This window comes from Haemaphysalis longicornis, unplaced genomic scaffold (genome assembly GCF_048455015.1).
Source record: "Haemaphysalis longicornis isolate Haplotype H1 unplaced genomic scaffold, Haemaphysalis longicornis Haplotype H1 scaffold_2, whole genome shotgun sequence".
In the NCBI taxonomy this organism is placed as follows: Eukaryota; Metazoa; Arthropoda; class Arachnida; order Ixodida; family Ixodidae; genus Haemaphysalis; species Haemaphysalis longicornis.
In genome coordinates this window covers 212,819,892-212,828,620 of record NW_027526295.1, presented here as the reverse complement: position 1 = coordinate 212,828,620, position 8,729 = coordinate 212,819,892, and the positions used below count along the sequence as shown (strand labels likewise).

The 8,729-nt window shown below is 50.1% G+C and overlaps 1 pseudogene; it reads right to left on the bottom strand.

Moving 5' to 3' along the window:
• Positions 1-676: 676 nt before the first annotated feature.
• The window catches only part of LOC144168489 (uncharacterized), a 34,728-nt pseudogene continuing 26,675 nt past the window's right edge, over positions 677-8,729 (bottom strand).

Sequence of the window (8,729 nt, the reverse complement as noted above, 5' to 3'; positions counted from 1 at the left end):
CGAACACTGACCGTAGGGCGTTCACAATTTCCACTGAGCTCAACTCCTTCAAGGGTATGGCCTCGGGGAACATAGTAGCAGGACAGAGCACTGTCAAGATGTGACGGTAGCCACAGGTCGTCGCGGGCAGTGGGCCAACCGTGTCGATCACGAGACGGCGAAAGGGCTCCGTGATAACCGGCACAAGTTTCATGGGCGCTTTGGTTTTGTCTCCCGGCTTGCCCACTCTGTGGCAGACATCGCAAGTGCGCACAAAGTTTTCGACGTCGCGAAAGCATCCTGGGCAGTAGTATTGCTGCAATAGGCGGTCTTTTGTTTTTTGTATGCCTAGGTGCCCTGACCACGAATTGCCGTGTGCGAGACGCAACAAATCCTGACGATAGATCTGCGGGACAACTAATTGGTCATACTCCTCCCCTCTCCGGTCTCGATACTTGCGATAAAGTATCTCCTCCCTCGTCTGGAGCCTTACGTTCTTTTTCGCAACCCCTTTAGTTACATTGTCCAGTAACTTTTCCAGCGTGTGATCTTTTCTTTGCTCCGCGCTCAGTGCCGTACTACCAACGTGCCGCAACCACCCTAAACTCTCCGACGTAGGTGCTACAAAAAGTTCTGCCAGAGAATCATTTGTTTCGGCGTGCTGCTGCTGCTGCTGGACACCTGCGATCTGAACCTGCTAGGAGACAGACTGGCCGCGTTCGGAACCAACGTCGGCGCTAGTGTCAGCAAGCTTCCCCACCTCCTCTCTTCGCGAATCGTTCCTGCTTTCAACCGCCGCCTTCGCTCCGAGTTCGCGAGCCGTCGAGCGCGTCAGCGCGAACACTATCCCTTCCCCGAAAACGAGTCCCCTTTCGCGTAGTAGCTGATCGGACCTGTCCGAGAAAAGATATGGATACTGCGCCGGTAGGCTGGGAGAGACAGCGGCCTCGGTTTCGAGCTTTCCGAAAGGACCATCGATGGTTATCCTGGCGATCGGAAGACACGCTCTGCGCTTCTACGACCTGCTTTATCCACGCGCAATCACCCGTGAATTGGCGCGGTTAGACGTAGGACGGGTGGACCACGTCCATTGTTGCTGCGGAATCGCGAAGAACTCGGCACGGTTTGCCGTTAACTGCAAGCTCGCGTACGTAGGGCTCCAAAATTTGTTTGCTTTCATCATCCTGGTCTACTATGTGACAGACAAGTTTGGCCTTTTTGCAACTAGCGGCGAAATGCCCTGTCTCGCCACAATTGTAGCACGCGGACTGCTTGCGCGTTTCGAAAGCCTTTTTTCGGCACTGTGCTTCTGCGTTTGCGCTCTTTTCGTTTTCCGAGCCCGTTTCATTATTCGCGGATTCGGTCACTTTCGCACCGCTCTTTTCGCAGGGAGCTCTGCCTTTCGGCCCTGACTTATCAGGCGTCGGCCTGAACGTTTTTTGGCCGTCTTTCGGCCCCTGCGCACCTCGAAGTGCGACGAACTCGTCGGCTAGTTGAGCTGCCTGATCCACAGTATTTACCCCTGGCCTATCTTGCACTCAGAGTCTCATATTTTCTGGTAGACGGCGGTAAAACTGCTCAAGACCGAAGCACTCAACTACCTTGTCGTGCTCTCCGGAAGCCTTTGCCTCTTGGAGCCACTCTTCCATGTTTGCCCTGAGCTTGTAGGCGAACTTCGAGTACGACTCGCCCTTTGCTTTCTCGGATTCACGGAACTTCTGGCCAAATGCCTCTGCTGACAGCCTGTACTTACCCAGGAGGCTCGACTTGACTTTCTCGTAGTCCTCCGCCTCCTCCTTTGGCAAGCGGGCCATCACGTCGGATGCCTCACCTAGCAAAAGCGTAACTTTTGCGGCCATGAGCCTCGGCTAAACTGGGCCCTCTCGCACGTATCAAAGTTGACCAAAAAAGAGCAATGTCTTCTCCTACCTTGTAGGGTCGCATTAGGTCACTCATTCGCAACGTAGGTTGCTCAGTCGCCGCAGACTGCACGCTCGGTCACTCTCACGCCTAGATCGAGATGCCTGAATGTCTAGACGTTTCTTTTCCAGTTCATGCTGTCGCTCCTGTTCTCGCCTTCTATCCTCGCGTTCCTCTTCTAGCTTTCTTTCCTCGCGTTCCTCTTCGCGCTTTCTTTCCCCGCATTCCTGTTTCTACCTCTCGAGCTCCTGTTCTCGCTTTTTCTCCTCGCGTTCCTCACGCTGGCGCTCAGCCTCAGCCTCTGCAGCCTGATGTTTCGCGGTCTCCCTGCCATTGATCCTCTCAATGCACTCAGACAGCTCGTCATCGTCAGCCTCAACAGCGAGTATAGCCTGTATCAGCTCCGGCTTTCTCAGCGCATCCGTAACATCCAAGCGCAAATCTTTTGCAAACTCCAAAAACTGCGGTTTTTTCAACGCCTTCAAATTTATGGCCGGTCTAGAGTACTGCTTTCCCACTGCTCCATAAATGTTTTGCGCGAATAACCCACGCGACAAAAACACACGCAGAGCTTGTATGGCAGAGCTTACGATTTGCCCTCCCCTAATTGCGCGGTATTTCACTTGGTTTAATGTCACTGTAGAAGATCGTGCAACCAAGTCTACGCGAAACGAGCCATATTTTCGGGATACATCTTGCCCGAGAATTTCTTCAAAACAATGAAGTTTGCTGAACAGTGTTGGAGGAGGTGCCAGGATCACAGTGTAGTGCACGGGGCAGCAAGTTTCGTTCGTTGTTATTTTGCATTTTTGTACGTGGACCATCATAAATTGACTGAGAAACCAAATGTTCCTCAAGCCATAACTCATTGGTTTTACGCCCCCCTGGTCCAGTGTAAAACAAAATCGGATATTCTAGCTCAATACGGCACGAATAAATAAATCGGGACGACACAAAACTGCAGACATGGTGATAACTAGCATACGTGGTTTCAAAATGTTAAAGAATCAAAAGTGGCGCTGAGTTTGGGAGGAGAGGCCGCCTAGGACATTGACACCAAAGGCTGAAATAGCGAGTAGCAGCGGTGGTACGCTAGCGAGTATTACGCAAAGTGCATGCAAATCTCGAAATAAGAAATACTTGCTGAGTATTTTTTATTTCCGGATCCAATTTTTCGTTGTCTCCTGCCACAAACCTTTAGAAGAAAACTCCAACCTTCTTTCTACGACTGTAGTATATAAGCTCAGTGTTGGGCTGGAGGTTTTTTGTTATTATTTTGTGTAGAGGTTTCTCACTGCGTGGTACACCAGACTAGTTTTCACTTCTTTTTTTCCCTTTCGTGCTCCATTCTACTACCACGACTGATAAAAACCCGGGGCGTCTTCCTTCTTGCATTTCCTTTTCGGTTCAGCTTAAGACTTCAAGCATTCAAATGTGCGACCAATAGTTGTTATAATGTCACCATTTGCGAAATGTACTTTTGTATCGTAATTCATGTTACGCAAGTTCGAGAACCGCGACCGAGGCATTAAAAAAAACATCGCAAGATCACGTGAGCACGAGCTGGGAAATGTAGCAACTATGGTTCGGAGCTTACTACCTTATTCTAGACACTTCCGGATTATATCGGAGCCAAACATTTTAGGAAGGATGGAAGGAAGGATAGTGGTTGAAAGGCAGGGAGGTTAACCAGCTTACAGTCCGGTTGGCTACCCTACACATGGGAAGTGGGGAAGGAGGGACTTAAACAGACAGAAAGAGTATTGAAAAGGCAGGAATTGAGCTTGAGGAGCAAGAAAAGAACTACAAAAACGAAACAATAGGCGCTAATGAAGCCTAAACTGAAAAGGTTAACGAACCAAATAACAAATGAACAATGGTGTACAGTGTCTCTACAGTCGTTCAGACAGGCCTGTGTCTTTTAAGAACCGAAGTAGTGCTTTTGTGGCCTTTTCGGACTGTGATGGGCTACGTCTGTGACACAGAACAGTTTGCGCAGTTAATGGCTGGTTGTCGAGTTTCCGGAAAGCGGTTGACAGGTGCAGTCTCTGCGTTGCAAACCGGACAAAGTGAGACAAGAGGTGTTCTATTGTCTCGTCCGTGGCGCACACGTCACATGCAGGGCTGTCAGTTATGCCGATAGTGAATGAGTAAGCTTTAGTGAAAGCAACTCCAATCCGCAGTCGGCACAGTAGGGTGGCATCTGAACGTGACATGTTAGTGGGTAAGTGGCGCTGCAGGTCAGGGTCGAGCAAGTACAGGCGGGGGTTTGAAAACTGCGGCGTATTCCAAACGGTCAGCGTGATTTCGCGGTCGATGGAGCGCAGTGACCTTGCTGCATCATGGCGCGACAACGGGATGTCGGCCAATTGGGCACTTTCATGTGCATGATGAGCCGCTTTGTCTGCACATTCATTCCCATAAATGCCGCAGTGGCTAGGGAGCCATTGAAAAATAATATTGTGCCCATGCCTTGTTAGGAAGTAATACGCTTGACGAATCTCGGCCACAAGCTGTTCGTACGGGCCGCGGCGAAGAGCAGAGTGCAGACTCTGGAGAGCTGGCCTGGAGTCGCAAAGCATAGCCCATTTTTGTGGTAATTCTTGCTTTAGGTACAGAAGAGCCTCGCGAATAGCTGTGAGTTGGGATGCAGTTGAGGTTGTTAAATTGGACAGCTTGAATTGAATGTCTACCGATCTGGCCGACACAATTACAGCTTCCGCAGAATTGGAGTTCGTTACCGAGCCATCGGTGTATACATGAATCCGGTCTCTGTAGGCTTCATGTAAAAGGTGCATAGAGAGCTGTTGGAGACCTTGTGGGGGAACATCCGATTTCTTGGTTATTCCCGGGATGGTTAGGTACACTTTTGGCTTCGAGAGGCACCAAAGGGGCGATGATGGTCGTACCGCAGGTGTGTATCCTGAGGGGAGGCTCTCGCAGTGAGCGGCGACTATCTTAGAAAAGGATGCCTGTGGTCTAGTTGACGGCAAGGATGCGAGGTGGTGATGAGGCAGCCGAGCGAGATGTCTAATCTGAGCCCGGAGTGCATCCACTGCCACGTAGTTCGTTATCGGATGGTCTCTTGCGGTGCATATGGTTGCCACTGTAGAGGCGCAACGCGGTAGACCAAGATACGTTCGGAGACCCGAGGCTTGCATCGCCTGAATTGCACGCAAGTTGGTTTTGCTTGTATTGGACAGAACGGGCAGGCTGTAACGTAAAACACCGAGAAATAGTGCATTTAAAGATGTAGCATTGAGCGAATAGAAACGCCCCACGTCTTTCTAGCCAGAAATTTGAAAAGTTGGATAATTCCAGTACGCCTTTTTTTAAGGGATGAGATTTGTGCTGTCCATGATAAGTCCCGATCGATCACGATTCCAAGAAAGCGGTGACTCTTCACGTAAGAAATGGGGATCTATTTGGCATCTATTTAAATAGATGCCATACTGCGACATTGTTTTACGAGTAAATGCCACCACTGCATACTTATCTGGTGCTGTTTCAAGTCCTTGTAAACGCAAGAATGCGCATGTGTGGGTCGCGGCTTTTTTAAGGCGTGCCCGAACCTGAGGACGTGAAACTCCTGATGCCCAGATGCAAATATCATCAGCATACATGGAGAGATGTACAGTGGTTGGTATGGCTTTTTGAAGCCCGATCAACGTGAGATTGAACAATGTCGGGCCAAGAGCACTGCCTCGTGGGACCCCCCGGAAAACGTAGTGCTGGGAGGTTGTGCAATCGGTGGTGTCAACAAAAAATGATCGTCCAGATAGACAGCTTTGAATCCACCTATACGTTCGGCCACCCACTCCCGCATCCTCCAGGCTATTTAAAACGGCGTCATGTAGTACGTTGTCATAAGCCCCTTTAATATCGAGAAACAGCGCTGTCGATAGATGTTTGAGCGATTCAGGTCTTAAAGTCAAGCTTTGTGTGGTTTAGGATGTGTGCATTCTTCACAGGCGCGAGCAAAACGCTCTTCGCAGTCAACTCCATTGCAATAGCTGAGCACAAAGCATTTGTAACTGGATTCCCAAGAAAAATATATGACGTATGGCCACTAAGGCGACTCTGTCATTATTACACCGAGTTTGATTTGGTGGTCATGAATAGACAGTTCAAAGTGAAGTTGTAAATATTACAGAATTCCTGTATATTGTCAGTACACGGCTGACCTAAGCTCTGTAGGCGTCATTCTACGTGTCCTAGAGACGTCAAGTCTCTACGTGCCCCCGCTTGTCGCCACTTTTTGGAGGGAAGTGGGCTATCCTGCAGTTCACAAAGCTTCCCCACACTTCACCACACTTGTAACACCCGCGCTCAGAGTAGCGGCACGCCGAAACGTAACAGCGTATACTTTGATAAGCAGCGTTTTCTTTTGCGTGGTTGGAATGAGAGTCGCCTCTTATTTGGGAGTTCGTACAATCGATCAGCGTTGTTTTATTAGTCACCACCATACAATTCAACCACAAACACCATGCTTGGAAACGTTTGGTCTTCGGTGTCGCTTTAAAATCTTCAAAATGATATCTCACTTTCCAATCCTTCCCTTAACTTCCCTGCACTGTCCTTTCGGCGAGCTGCCTTTCCAGTTGTATGGGGTATAAAATAGCATCGGTCGAGCCGCTGTCTGGCTGCAGAAATAACGCACATTTCCTGAAGCGCAGGTCGCAATGCTTGTTCATTAGTTAAGTGCACCATGTGTGGCATTACGCGGATAGGAGGGATGCGCCTGAAATATTGATTATTGGGGATGCTAGCCACAAACGAAGGAGGAGATAGATAATAAAGGCTTAACGGCACCGAATAGAGCAGTGTTGCAGATGTCAGTAATCAGGGTGGACCATTAGGTCTGTCTGTCTGTCTGTCTGTCTGTCTGTCTGTCTGTCTGTCTGTCTGTCTGTCTGTCTGTCTGTCGATACATTCGCCTTGTCAAAAGCAAAAAGGCACTTGATCAAGAAGTATACACACGAAAAATGTTCCCACATTATTAAAGCTGATAGCATGAGTTTTATATGCCAAGATGGTTCAGCAAAAACCAAATATTAGGCACATTTGAGAGGAAACTGGTTACATAGCTGCCTTGCGCGGTATTATTGTAATTAAAAATAGTTGTGGGATTGTATTTTTCAGTACCGTAAGACATCTGACATACGGAAGTATAATGTGGAGAAGGTCGAGCATGCTATAAAGAACGGAGGCAGCCTGAAAGCAGTGGGGAGGAGTCTAGGCATCGGGAAAACTCAGATATATGCACCTAAAGACAAAGAAGGCAGTGTCATCACAAGCAGGGATAAAATAGTTCCAGTAGCCGAAGAGTTCAATAGAAATCTGTAGAGTACATCTGTAGAGTAAAAGATCGGTGCAGGATAATACCGAACGAGAAAGTAGTTCAGAGGAGATAGACATCCCACCAGTAACAACAGAACAAGTAAATAGGGTTTTGAATGAAATGCAAGGGGGCAAAACACCTGGTGAGGATCGGATACCAGCAGACCTCTTGAAGTATGGCGGGCAATTTGTACTAGAAAAAAACTCCCCCCACCTCCCCGAAGGGGATCGTGCGGAAATGCGAATGCATTGGGTGCACCGATGAGTGCGCTGCGGCAAGCAGTCACGGAGAGAGGCGCGCGCTCCACTGCATTTATATATATTTTTCCGAGCGCAGCGAGCGGAGAGAGGGTACGCGGAGAGGAGAGAGAGACCCGCGCAACACGCCCGCCCCGCGCGCGAGCTCTCTCCGCCGAGCTCCGCGATGCGAGCGCCCTCACAAGCCCGAGCGCGCTCCTCCTCTCCACTCACTCTCTGCTACTCCGCCCGAGCTCCGCGATGCGAGCGCCCTCACACGCCAAGCGCGCTCCTCCTCTCCCCTTAACCTCCTCTACTCCCGCCCGAGCTATCACCTGCTCCGGTTGCTAGGCGCGCCACAGCTGTTGCTAGGCGCACGCCGGCTAACGCACAACAACCCCCGACTAAGAAATGCATTCGCATTTAAGCGCGCGAGCTCTTTCCGCCGAGCTCCGCGTTGCGAGCGCCCTCACAAGCCCGAGCGCGCTCCTCCTCTCCACTCACTCTCCGCTACTCCGCCCGAGCTCCGCGATGCGAGCGCCCTCACACGCCGAGCGCGCTCCTCCTCTCCCCTTGCCCTCCGCTACTCTCGCCCGAGCTACCACCTGCTCCGGTTGCTAGGCGCGCCACGCGCCACAGCTGTTGCTAGGCGCACGCCGGCCAACGCACGACAACCCCCGACTAAGAAATGCATTCCCATTTAAAACTGGCAAAACTGTATACTCTGTAGGAAGCACGGTCAGCGGTTGCACGCGCCACAACTGGGACGCGACTCAGCAGCAGGGCGGCCGCTCGTTCTGGCCGGGCCTACGTGACCTAAATAAATGTGGGAAGCCGCATCCGCTTCGCACCTGCTTCCTACAACACCATGCCTAATGACCGCGAGTGTACCGGAATCCTGGAAGAGGGCGATCATCATACGAATTATTAAGAAAGGGGACATAAAGAACTTAGAAATTACAGGCGGATCAGCTTACTGTCAGTCGTCCACAAGGTGCTTACCAAGGTAATCACTAACGAAATTTCTGCCCCCTTAGATTTAATGCAACCTAATAACAAGCACGGTATTGTCAAGGCTATTCAACAATGGACCATATTCACACAATCAGTCTACAGTGTGTGCACAGCTACCATGATCCTCCATAAGGAGAGCAGTAAAATACTTATAATGAAGGGCGTCATAAAAGGAGACACAATCTCTCCAATGTCATTCACAGCATGTTTACAAGAGGTATGCAGAACATTGGATTGGG